This window comes from Crinia signifera, chromosome 6 (genome assembly GCF_055691185.1).
Source record: "Crinia signifera chromosome 6, ASM5569118v1, whole genome shotgun sequence".
NCBI lineage: Eukaryota > Metazoa > Chordata > Amphibia > Anura > Myobatrachidae > Crinia > Crinia signifera.
In genome coordinates this window covers 63877861-63890072 of record NC_139222.1, presented here as the reverse complement: position 1 = coordinate 63890072, position 12212 = coordinate 63877861, and the positions used below count along the sequence as shown (strand labels likewise).

Here is a 12212-nt window from a genome sequence, read left to right as displayed (position 1 = left end):
TCAAGCAATGAGAGGTTTTGTTTTTTATATTTTACTGACTATTTTACTGATGTCGTATGCATACGTATTTTTTCAATACGAATTTGTATTTATCAGCCATTAAATACTAATTCGTATCAGCAGAAGCCTACATGGATCATTCAGATCCGTGCAGGTGTCAGTGTAAAAAATAAATATATATTTTTTTGAAACGGCGTCCCCCCCCCGAACAAGTAAACAAGTAAGGGTTCCCCGTATTTTTTTAAACCAGCACCAGGCCCAATGGCCGGTCCTGGTTCCCAAAATACAGAGGACAAAACGAATGGGGTCCCCCGTATTTCAAGAACCAGCCCCAGGCCCAACCAGCCAGCAAGGTAATGCCACAGCCGGGGGGGCGAGGGGAGACTTTTTCTACAAGTTTCCCCCGCGAAAGCATTCATCCCTCCAACTGGTCTGCCTGGTCAGAGGTCCTGGGGAAGTGGGGACCCCACCGATAAAGGGGTCCCCCCTTCCAGAACTTACCTGGCCAGGCAGTCCCAGTACCCCTGGCCTGTGAGGGGTGTGGTATGGGGTTCCGACATTCGGGATCCGGACAGCCGGACTCAGACAGCATGGCGAGCGCATAAAAACCCCTTGCGGGGGGTATTCTATTCTCTCTCTATGGGGGTCGTGGACCCCCACAAGGAAAAATAGCGAGTGGCCGTTGGGCTGTCGTTGTTTTGACAGTCGGGATCCCGACGTCTGGTAAATGACTGTCGGGAACGCGTCTGGCACCCCCAGTGGGTACCGGGCTGATTCAAGTGTAAAAATTTGTATAAACCATTGGGTTTTGCTGTGGAACTATGAGTTCCAGCAAGCCTGGAACGCATACTGGGACTTGGAGAACCACAAGTCCCAGCATGTGGCCCATTTAAGAGCTTGCTGGGCTCATAGTTCAAAAGCAGAACCAATAGTTAAATAAAAACACAAACACAGAAAAGGGGGGGTTTGTGACCCTATCCTGCGCTTATTGGGTGAGCAGCACAACTCTAAAGGCTCCGCCGCTAATGGGAGTCTAATGTAAAGAATGAAGAGAAAAGGTGTAGAGGTGCGCTCAGAAGATAGTTTCACCAATCCACAATTGGAAAAATATAAAACATTTATTACATACAGTAATACAATTAAAAAGACTTTCATAAAAAGCTTCTCATTTGAAATCAATTATACAATTTCATGGTGTGTTAATGTCATCCAATATAGCCTTGATCATAGGTGTTAAAAGATCACGCAGAACCCTAAAAACACAAACACACATGAAAAATAAAACTTTATTACATTCAGAGCCCTTTCATCTGAATACTTACCTATCTTGACACGTAGGTAGGTCTCCTCCATCCATCTGGTGGTCCCTAAGAAATCCTGTTAGGTTACCTGGGGAAGGAAAGCATACTCACCAGGGTTCGCCGTTGTAGATGGCTCTGGCAAGGTTTGGAATACATTTTTTCCATCTGTATAGACAGAAATGTCCTGCCTGTAGTATAATGTGGAAGCACCCAGCACAGGGGCGTAACTAGATCTCTCTGGGCCCCATAGCAAATTTTGAAAAGGGCCCCCCCACCCCTTTGTACAGGGTGTCAAAATGCATACACAGAGGCAGGAGGTAAGAAACACAGGGGTAGTGGCCGACAGGAGGGTCAAACACAGAGGAAGGTGGTACAGTACTACAGGGGGTCACAGTGGGGGTAGGGGCAAGAAGGTGTCACACAGGCATAGTGGGTTCAGGGGGTCTTACACAGAGGAAGGATGTGGAGAGTGGGGAAGGTGACACATACAGGGGATGTGTGGTACAGGAGGGTTAAAGACCAGGGATGAGGGTGGAAGAGGGTCAAGGTGTCATACAAGAGAATAGGGGGAAATACACCAGGGGTGATGGGGGGTGAAAAGGGTCACACACAGAGGAAGGGTGTAGGTGGCTCATAAGGTTTCATACACACACACACGCACACTGGGTACAGAAAAGAAGGTACAGTGCTCCAAGGGCACTTACCAAGCAGGGGGTGAGCTCCAGGCACAGGGTCAAGTGGAGACCGGCGGCAGGGGAATTCATGCTGGACAAGGCAGCAGTGTCATCCCTGTGCGGATGCTGGAGGCAGGCCCAGCACTGTGTTCCCATCATGATGCAGCTACTGGAGAGGAGGTGGGTGCAGGGACTGCTAGGCGGGGGTCAGGGTCACGCAATATCTCCGGCGTCTGGGGGGTAGGCAGTGCGGCGGTGGGACGCACATCTCTAGCATCTAGGAAGAGGGTGGGGGACCCGGGAGGTCGCAGGGCGCATCACCGGCTATTGGTGGGGCGCGGGGCGGCGCAGGACACACGCACATTTCTGGCTCCTGAAATGGGGGTGGGGGAGGTCAGTGCAGGCCAGGGTACATCTCTGGCTGGCTATTGAGGGGCGAGGCAGGACCCAAAATGATCTCCGGCGTCTGAGGGGGGGGCAGAGGGTGTCGCTGCAGTGGGTGCCACTGCCTTTTTTTTTTTATAGGGTGCAGGGTGAGTAGCCGGCCCTACCGACAGCTCAGGACCTGTAGCAGCTGCACCCACAGTAGTTACGCCACTGACCCAGCAGATAGCAGGCTCCCCGTGTACTGCAGGATGTCTCATTCAGTGTATGTACACCTTATGCAGCATGTGCTGTAGTAGCGGGGGTGTGCTATACATGGGGACAGAGGGGTGACTGGGCATTAGGGTGTGCTCTACATGGGGACAGAGGGGTGACTGGGCATTAGGGTGTGCTATAGATGGGGACAGAGGGGTGACTGGGCATTAGGGTGTGCTATACATGGGGACAGAGCGGTGACTGGGCATTAGGGTGTGCTATACATGGGGACAGAGCGGTGACTGGGCATTAGGGTGTGCTATACATGGGGACAGAGGAGTGACTGGGCATTAGGGTGTGCTATACATGGGGAACGAGGGGTGACTGTGCATTAGGGTGTGCTATACATGGGGACAGAGGGGTGACTGGGCATTAGGGTGTGCTATACATGGGGACAGAGCGGTGACTGGGCATTAGGGTGTGCTATACATGGGGACAGAGCGGTGACTGGGCATTAGGGTGTGCTATACATGGGGACAGAGGGGTGACTGGGCATTAGGGTGTGCTATACATGGGGACAGAGGGGTGACTGGGCATTAGGGTGTGCTATACATGGGGACAGAGCGGTGACTGGGCATTAGGGTGTGCTATACATGGGGACAGAGCGGTGACTGGGCATTAGGGTGTGCTATACATGGGGACAGAGCGGTGACTGGGCATTAGGGTGTGCTATACATGGGGACAGAGGGGTGACTGGGCATTAGGGTGTGCTATACATGGGGACAGAGCATTGACTGGGCATTAGGGTGTGCTATACATGGGGACAGAGGGGTGACTGGGCATTATGGTGTGCTATACATGTTGACAGAGGGGTGACTGGGCATTAGGGTGTGCTATACATGGGGACAGAGGGGTGACTGGGCATTAAGGTGTGCTATACATGGGGACAGAGGGGTGACTGAGCATTAGGGTGTGCTATACTTGAGGACAGAGGGGTGACTGGGCATTAGGGTGTGCTATACATGGGGACAGAGGGGTGACTGGGCATTAGGGTGTGCTGTACATGGGGACAGAGGGGTGACTGGGCATTAGGGTGTGCTATACATGGGGACAGGGGGGTGACTGGGCATTAGGGTGTGCTACACATGGGGACAGAGGGGTGACTGGGCATTAGGGTGTGCTATACATGGGGACAGAGGGGTGACTGGGCATTAGGGTGTGCTATACATGGGGACAGAGGGGTGACTGGGCATTAGGGTGTGCTGTACATGGGGATAGAGTGGTGACTGGGCATTAGGGTGTGCTATACATGTGGACAGAGTGGTGACTGGGCATTAGGGTGTGCTATACATGGGGACAGAGGGATGACTGGTCATTAGGGTGTTCTGTACATGGGGCAGAGCGGTGACTGGGCATTAGGGTGTGCTATACATGGGGACTGAGGGGTGACTGGGCATTAGGGTGTGCTATACATGGGAACAGAGGGGTGACTGGGCATTAGGGTGTGCTATACATGGGGACAGAGGGGTGAATGGGCATTAGGGTGTGCTGTACATGGGGACAGAGGGGTGACTGGGCATTAGGGTGTGCTATACATGGGGATAGAGTGGTGACTGGGCATTAGGATGTGCTGTACAAGGTGACAGAGGTGTGACTGGGCATTAGGGTGTGCTATACATGGGGACAGAGGGGTGACTGGGCATTAGGGTGTGCTATACATGGGTACAGAGGGGTGACTGGGCATTAGGGTGTGCTATACATGGGGACAGAGGGGTGACTGGGCATTAGGGTGTGCTATACATGGGGACAGAGGGGTGACTGGGCATTAGGGTGTGCTATACATGGGGACAGAGCGGTGACTGGGCATTAGGGTGTGCTATACATGGGGACAGAGCAGTGACTGGGCATTAGGGTGTGCTATACATGTGGACAGAGGGGTGACTGGGCATTAGGGTGTGCTATACATGGGGACAGAGGGATGACTGGGCATTAGGGTGTGCTGTACATGGGGCAGAGCGGTGACTGGGCATTAGGGTGTGCTATACATGGGGACAGAGGGATGACTGGTCATTAGGGTGTTCTGTACATGGGGCAGAGCGGTGACTGGGCATTAGGGTGTGCTATACATGGGGACTGAGGGGTGACTGGGCATTAGGGTGTGCTATACATGGGAACAGAGGGGTGACTGGGCATTAGGGTGTGCTATACATGGGGACAGGGGGGTGACTGGGCATTAGGGTGTGCTATACATGGGGACAGAGGGGTGACTGGGCATTAGGGTGTGCTATACATGGGGACAGAGGGGTGACTGGGCATTAGGGTGTGCTATACATGGGGGCAGAGGGGTGAATGGGCATTAGGGTGTGCTATACATGGGGACAGAGCGGTGACTGGGCATTAGGGTGTGCTACACATGGGGACAGAGGGGTGACTGGGCATTAGGGTGTGCTATACATGGGGACAGAGGGGTGACTGGGCATTAGGGTGTGCTATACATGGGGACAGAGGGGTGACTGGGCATTAGGGTGTGCTATACATGGGGACAGAGGGGTGACTGGGCATTAGGGTGTGCTATACATGGGGATAGAGCGGTGACTGGGCATTAGGGTGTGCTATACATGTGGACAGAGGGGAGACTGGGCATTAGGGTGTGCTATACATGGGGACAGAGGGATGACTGGGCATTAGGGTGTGCTGTACATGGGGCAGAGCGGTGACTGGGCATTAGGGTGTGCTATACATGGGGACAGAGGGGTGACTGGGCATTAGGGTGTGCTATACATGGGAACAGAGGGGTGACTGGGCATTAGGGTGTGCTATACATGGGGACAGAGGGGTGACTTGGCATTAGGGTGTGCTATACATGGGGACAGAGGGGTGAATGGGCATTAGGATGTGCTGTACAAGGTGACAGAGGTGTGACTGGGCATTAGGGTGTGCTATACATGGGGACAGAGGGGTGACTGGGCATTAGGGTGTGCTATACATGGGGACAGAGGGGTGACTGGGCATTAGGGTGTGCTATACATGGGTACAGAGGGGTGACTGGGCATTAGGGTGTGCTATACATGGGGACAGAGGGGTGACTGGGCATTAGGGTGTGCTATACATTGGGACAGAGGGGTGACTGCGCATTAGGGTGTGCTATACGTGGGGACAGAGGGGTGACTGGGCATTAGGGTGTGCTATACGTGGGGACAGAGGGGTGACTGGGCATTAAGGTGTGCTATACGTGGGGACAGAGGGGTGACTGGGCATTAGGGTGTGCTATACGTGGGGACAGAGGGGTGACTGGGCATTAAGGTGTGCTATACGTGGGGACAGAGGGGTGACTGGGCATTAGGGTGTGCTATACGTGGGTACAGAGGGGTGACTGGGCATTAGGGTGTGCTATACGTGGGGACAGAGGGGTGACTGGGCATTAGGGTGTGCTATACATGGGGACAGAGGGGTGACTGGGCATTAGGGTTTGCTATACATGGGGACAGAGGGGTGACTGGGCATTAGGGTGTGCTATACATGGGGACAGAGGGGTGACTGGGCATTAAGGTGCGCTATACATGGGGACAGAGGGGTGACTGGGCATTAGGGTGCGCTATACATGGGGACAGAAGGGTGACTGGGCATTAGGGTGTGCTGTACAAGGTGACAGAGGGGTGACTGGGCATTAGGGTGTGCTATACATGGGGAAAGAGGGTTGACTGGGCATTAGGGTGTGCTATACATGGGGACAGAGGAGTGACTTGGCATTAGGTTGTGCTATACATGGGGACAGTGGGTGACTGGGCATTAGGGTGTGCTATACATGGGGACAGAGGGGTGACTTGGCATTAGGGTGTGCTATACATGGGGACAGAGGGGTGACTGGGCATTAGGGTGTGCTATACATGGGGACAGAGGGGTGACTGGGCATTAGGGTGTGCTATACATGGGGACACAGGGGTGACTGGGCATTAGGGTGTGCTATACATGGGGACAGAGGGGTGACTGGGCATTAGGGTTTGCTATACATGGGGACAGAGGGGTGACTGGGCATTAGGGTGTGCTATACATGGGGACAGAGGGGTGACTGGGCATTAGGGTCTTCTGTACATGGGGACAGAGCGGTGACTGGGCATTATGGTGTGCTGTACATGGGGACAGAGGGGTGACTGGGCATTAGGGTGTGCTGTACATAGGGACATAGGGGTGAATGGGCATTAGGGTGTGCTATACATGGGGACAGAGGGGTGACTGGGCATTAGGGTGTGCTATACATGGGGACAGAGGGGTGACTGGGCATTAGGGTGTGCTACACATGGGGACAGAGGGGTGACTGGGCATTAGGGTGTGCTATACATGGGGACAGAGGGGTGACTGGGCATTCGGGTGTGCAATACATGGGGACAGAGGGGTGAATGGGCATTAGGGTGAGCTATACATGGGGACAGAGGGGTGACTGGGCATTAGGTTCTTCTGTACATGGGGACAGAGCGGTGACTGGGCATTAGGGTGTGCTGTACATGGGGACAGAGGGGTGACTGGGCATTAGGGTGTGCTGTACATGGGGACAGAGGGGTGACTGGGCATTAGGGTGTGCTGTACATGTGGACATAGGGGTGAATGGGCATTAGGGTGTGCTATACATGGGGACAGAGGGGTGACTGGGCATTAGGGTGTGCTATACATGGGACAGAGGGGTGACTGGGCATTAGGGTGTGCTATACATGGGGACAGAGGGATGACTGGGCATTAAGGTGTGCTATACATGGGGACAGAGGGGCGACTGGGCATAAGGGTGTGCAATACATGGGGACAGAGGGGTGACTGGGCATTAGGGTGTGCTATACATGGGAACAGGGCGGTGACTGGGCATTAGGGTGTGCTAAACATGGGGACAGAGGGGTGACTGGGCATTAGGGTGTGCTAAACATGGGGACAGAGGGGTGACTGGGCATTAGGATGTGCTATACATGGGGACAGAGGGGTGACTGGGCATTACGGTGTGCTGTACATGGGGACAGAGGGGTGACTGGGCATTAAGTTGTGCTATACATGGGGACAGAGGGGTGACTGGGCATTAGGGTGTGGTATACATGGGGACAGAGGGGTGACTGGGCATTAGGGTGTGGTATACATGGGGACAGAGGGGTGACTGGGCATTCAGGTGTGTGCTGTACAAGGTGACTGAGGGGTGACTGGGCATTAGGGTGTGCTATACATGGGTACATTGGGGTGACTGGGCATTAGGGTGTGCTGTACAAGGTGACAGATGGGTGACTGGGCATTAGGGTGTGCTATACATGGGGACAGAGCGGTGACTGGGCATCAGGGTGTGCTATACATGGGGACAGAGGGGTGAATTGGTATTAGGGTGTGCTGTAGATGGGGACAGAGGGGTGACTGGGCATTAGGGTGTGCTGTACATGGGGACAGAGGGGTGACTGGGCATTAGGGTGTGCTGTACATGGGGACAGCGGGGTGACTGGGCATTAGGGTGTGATGTACATGGGGACAGAGGGGTGACTGGGCATTAGGGTGTGCTGAACAATGTGACAGAGGGGTGACTGGGCATTAGGGTGTGCTTTACATGGGGACAGAGCGGTGACTGGGCATCAGGGTGTGCTATACATGGGGACAGAGGGGTGAATGGGTATTAGGGTGTGCTGTAGATGGGGACAGAGGGGTGACTGGGCATTAGGGTGTGCTGTACATGGGGACAGAGGGGTGACTGGGCATTAGGGTGTGCTGTACATGGGGACAGCGGGGTGACTGGGCATTAGGGTGTGATGTACATGGGGACAGAGGGGTGACTGGGCATAAGGGTGTGCTGAACAATGTGACAGAGGGGTGACTGGGCATTAGGGTGTGCTGTACAAGGTGACAGAGGGGTGACTGCCATTAGGGTGTGCTATACGTGGGGACAGAGTTGTGACTGGCATTAGGGTGTGCTATACATGGGGACAGAGGGGTGACAGGGCATTAGGGTGTGCTGTACAAGGTGACAGAGGGGTGACTCGGCATTAGGGTGTGCTATACATGGGGACAGAGGGGTGACAGGGCATTAGGGTGTGCTGTACAAGGTGACAGAGGGGTGACTGGGCATTAGGGTGTGCTGTACATGGGGACAGAGGGGTGACTGGGCATTAGGGTGTGCTATAAATGGGGACAGAGGGGTGACTGGGCATTAGGGTGTGCTGTACATGGGGACAGAGGGGTGACTGGGCATTAGGGTGTGCTGTACAAGGTGACAGAGGGGTGACTGGGCATTAGGGTGTGCTATACTTGGGGACAGAGGGGTGACTGGGCATTAGGGTGTGCTATAGATGGGGACAGAGGGGTGACTGGGCATCAGGGTGTGCTGTACATGGGGACAGAGGGGTGACTGGGCATTAGAGTGTGCTGTACATGGGGACAGAGGGGTGACTGGGCATTAGGGTGTGCTGTACATGGGGACAGAGGGGTGACTGGGCATTAGGGTGTGCTATACATGGGGACAGAGGGGTGCCAGGGCATTAGGGTGTGCTGTACAAGGTGACAGAGGGGTGACTGGGCATTAGGGTGTGCGTTGTGTTGTGTGTGCCCATCACCCAGTGACCCGGCGCGTGAGACCCGGCAGCAGCAGCCTCTCTGACACAGCTGCAAGGAGCACACAATTACGGGGCAGATGATGAGTGAGAGCCGGGTGTGAGCGGCTGCGCCCCAATCCCGTCTGCCTGCAGCAGCCCCTGCTCCCCTCCTCCCGGGGCTGCCGGCATGCCCCCTGCCCCCCTGTGCCTGCTCTGCTCGGGCCTCCTGGTTCTCCTCCTGCACCTCGCCCGCTGCTTCTCCCCGCCAGTCTGCCTGCTGAAGACGGTCACCGCGTCCACGCTGCCCGCGCTCAGGGAGCAGGAGCCACTGTGTCCTCCGTGCATCCCGGAGCGGGGGATTCTCGGCTTCCCCTACACGTCCAAAGTGAGGCGCACAGGAGCATGCCCGCGAGGGACGACCTGCACAACACCGAGTGGCCCTACCACACACACTGGGTGAGGGACCAGGGAGATGGGGGGCTTGCACGCTGGAGAACAATGGGAGGGGACAAGTGATGAGGGGGGAGTGGATTCAGGACGCGATCGCGGAAGTGGTCGCGTCCTGTGTACACACGCAGTGAGACATGCAGATATTCTAAGCAATCTTACTAGATTGCGTCTGCATGCACTGACTTACTAATCAGGTGATCCCGGTGTGCGGGACCGCGCATCGGGATCGCCAGGAGCATACACACGGTGAGATTTGTGCTTAGTTTCTAAGCAATCTAGTAAGATTGCTTAGAAAATAGCACAAAATGCTCCGTGTGTGCATCAGTCTCATCAGGCTTGCAGATGCAGGTTGGCTTGCGAGACCAAAGAAACTTTGCCTTGCAGCTTAAATGTATATAAAATATAACATCAGTTCTGGCCTCCGTCCTCCCCAAGTTGCCAGCCAAACCCTCGCCATTGATGTTATATTTTATATACATTTTCAGTAGATGCCTGATTCAGTTTGGATTGCACATGATAAGCTTGTGCAATCCTTAAGCAATGCAAATGCAGGAGGAGGTGCATTCCACCCCCTACCTCCATTCTCTACACCGCAAGCTCCCCTGCAGTAAATATGGCAGAGGTGTTTGTTGTTCTGCGATGTGATCGCATGTGCAGAATGTAAACATTGCGCATAATGGGCCTTATTCAGATTTCATCGGTACTGCGCGCATTCGCACGCAGTACCGATGTTGGGCGTCTGCGCATGCGCAGACGTGTTTCTGCGCATGTGCAGGCTCATGGTGCGTGCACCCACGGCAACCTTTTGGGTCGCCGGGTGCACGCACCCATGGCAGCGAGGGGGGGGGCAGAGATGGGCGGGGAGCGCCGGGCTGCCCCATTACCATATGGGAACGCCCAGCGTTCCATGGGCGTTTCCATGAGAACGCTGGGCGTTCTCATGGTAATGAGGAGGTGACGCGGGTGTGTGGGCCGGGTAGCTGACATCACCGGATGTCAGCTGGCCTCCCATATCCACGCCAGCGTGCACGCATATATATGCAACTGAAAAGTCACTTATATATGCGTGCACGCTAAACATCATTCGATGGTCACCGACCATCGAATGATGTGGGCGGACACCCCAGCAAAGCGAATGGATGTTTATGCAAAACATCCATTCGCTGCTGTGCGGGCGAAGCCACACTTTGCTGGGGCGGCGGAGGGGCATGCGTTCGCCGGGCGGGGTTTGGTGGATTCGCAATGTGGGTTGGATCGTACTTACCCAATCAGGAAGAGAGTTGATGTTCCGGTCTCTCGGTCTCCAGTACTTGATGGGCGTTGGAGAACATACCGTAGTTGTTAGTTGAGGGGCGATGTTCTGCCACCTTGTGTAATTCGGGCTGACGGAGGAGCCAGGTGTTCTTCTGGAAGCTGGAAGTTGTTATGTGGCTACTGATGGAGGTATCGGCTGCTCCTGTGTGAGATGATGTTATACCTCCTGCACCTGGGGAAGTGATGTTACCTTCACTGTGGTGGCTGCAGGGAGAAGCTGGGAGTGAATGGGTCCTGCAGATGTTCTAACTTCTCCCAATCGATTCCCGTGAAGAATGGATGTTCTCTGATGTTGCCGTTCTCACCCAGACGCATCTCAGGGTCACCACACAGGAGCTGGAAAGAGGAACAGGAGTGTAACTAAGGGGGTTATTCTGCTTGGTGCGTGGGACCGTACACGGTCGGTTCAGGTTTTTTTTGCATCTGCGCATACGTAGCTTGCGCTATGCGCATGTGCGGTGACCTCACACCGCTCACGAACGGGTCTCTCCGTGCGAAAAAACCTGTCCGCAAGAGTACGGTCATTGTGGGCGGCATGTGGGCATTTTTATGGGAGCGGCCGGAGTAATGAGGAAAACTGGGCGTAAACATGGGCGTACAGGGGGGTGTGCACACAAAATGCACGGTGCCACAACCGTCTCGATCGGCGAATGCACCGTGAATTTTGGACCAAAAACAGGTGGACGCCAAAGAGTGCTCCTGACCACTCTTAGAGCTACCGCATGAGAGCGGACGCCTGGGTCTGCTAATTAATGCCGAATACAAGTAAATTACATACACCTGAATGCAATAAGCAATGCTGCAATAACCATCTCACCCATTCAGAAAGTGTTTTTGTATACTTTAAAAAGCAGGACACTCAATTCACAGAAGTCGACATGTGTCAACTTTTTTACTGTAACACAAACATACCAGTTTTTTATTAGGAAAAAGACACAAACCACATCTAAGAGCAACAATGATGTTTTTGGACTCAATTTCTACTTGCACTGTGGCGTACGTTCAGATATACGGAAGGTGACGGTGTGAAAACAGACGAGACCCGTCCGTAAACGGTGGCGTACGCTCTGATGTACGCCAGGTGTCGGTGGCTAAGAGGGAGATCCGTCCGTGCACGGTGGCGTACGCTCAAGTGTACGCCACTCCCCATTGTGACCATCCGTGTGTGGCTGTTCTGTGGGCGGACTTACGCTCACCGTGAGCGTACAGGAAACGTACGGTGTGACGGACCGTACGCACGTTTCACCGATCCGATTAGAATAAGGCCCTAAGTTTCTGTTTATCTGCAGTCTGATTTCTTACAGTACATATTTAGGAGACATGATTTTAGCATCAAAGAAAAGAAG

General features: G+C 54.2%; 1 long non-coding RNA gene across 1 annotated transcript in view; it reads left to right on the top strand.

Moving 5' to 3' along the window:
• The window catches only part of LOC146006954 (uncharacterized), a 44655-nt gene that overhangs the window by 18173 nt on the left and 14270 nt on the right, over nucleotides 1–12212 (top strand). The window lies entirely within an intron of this gene.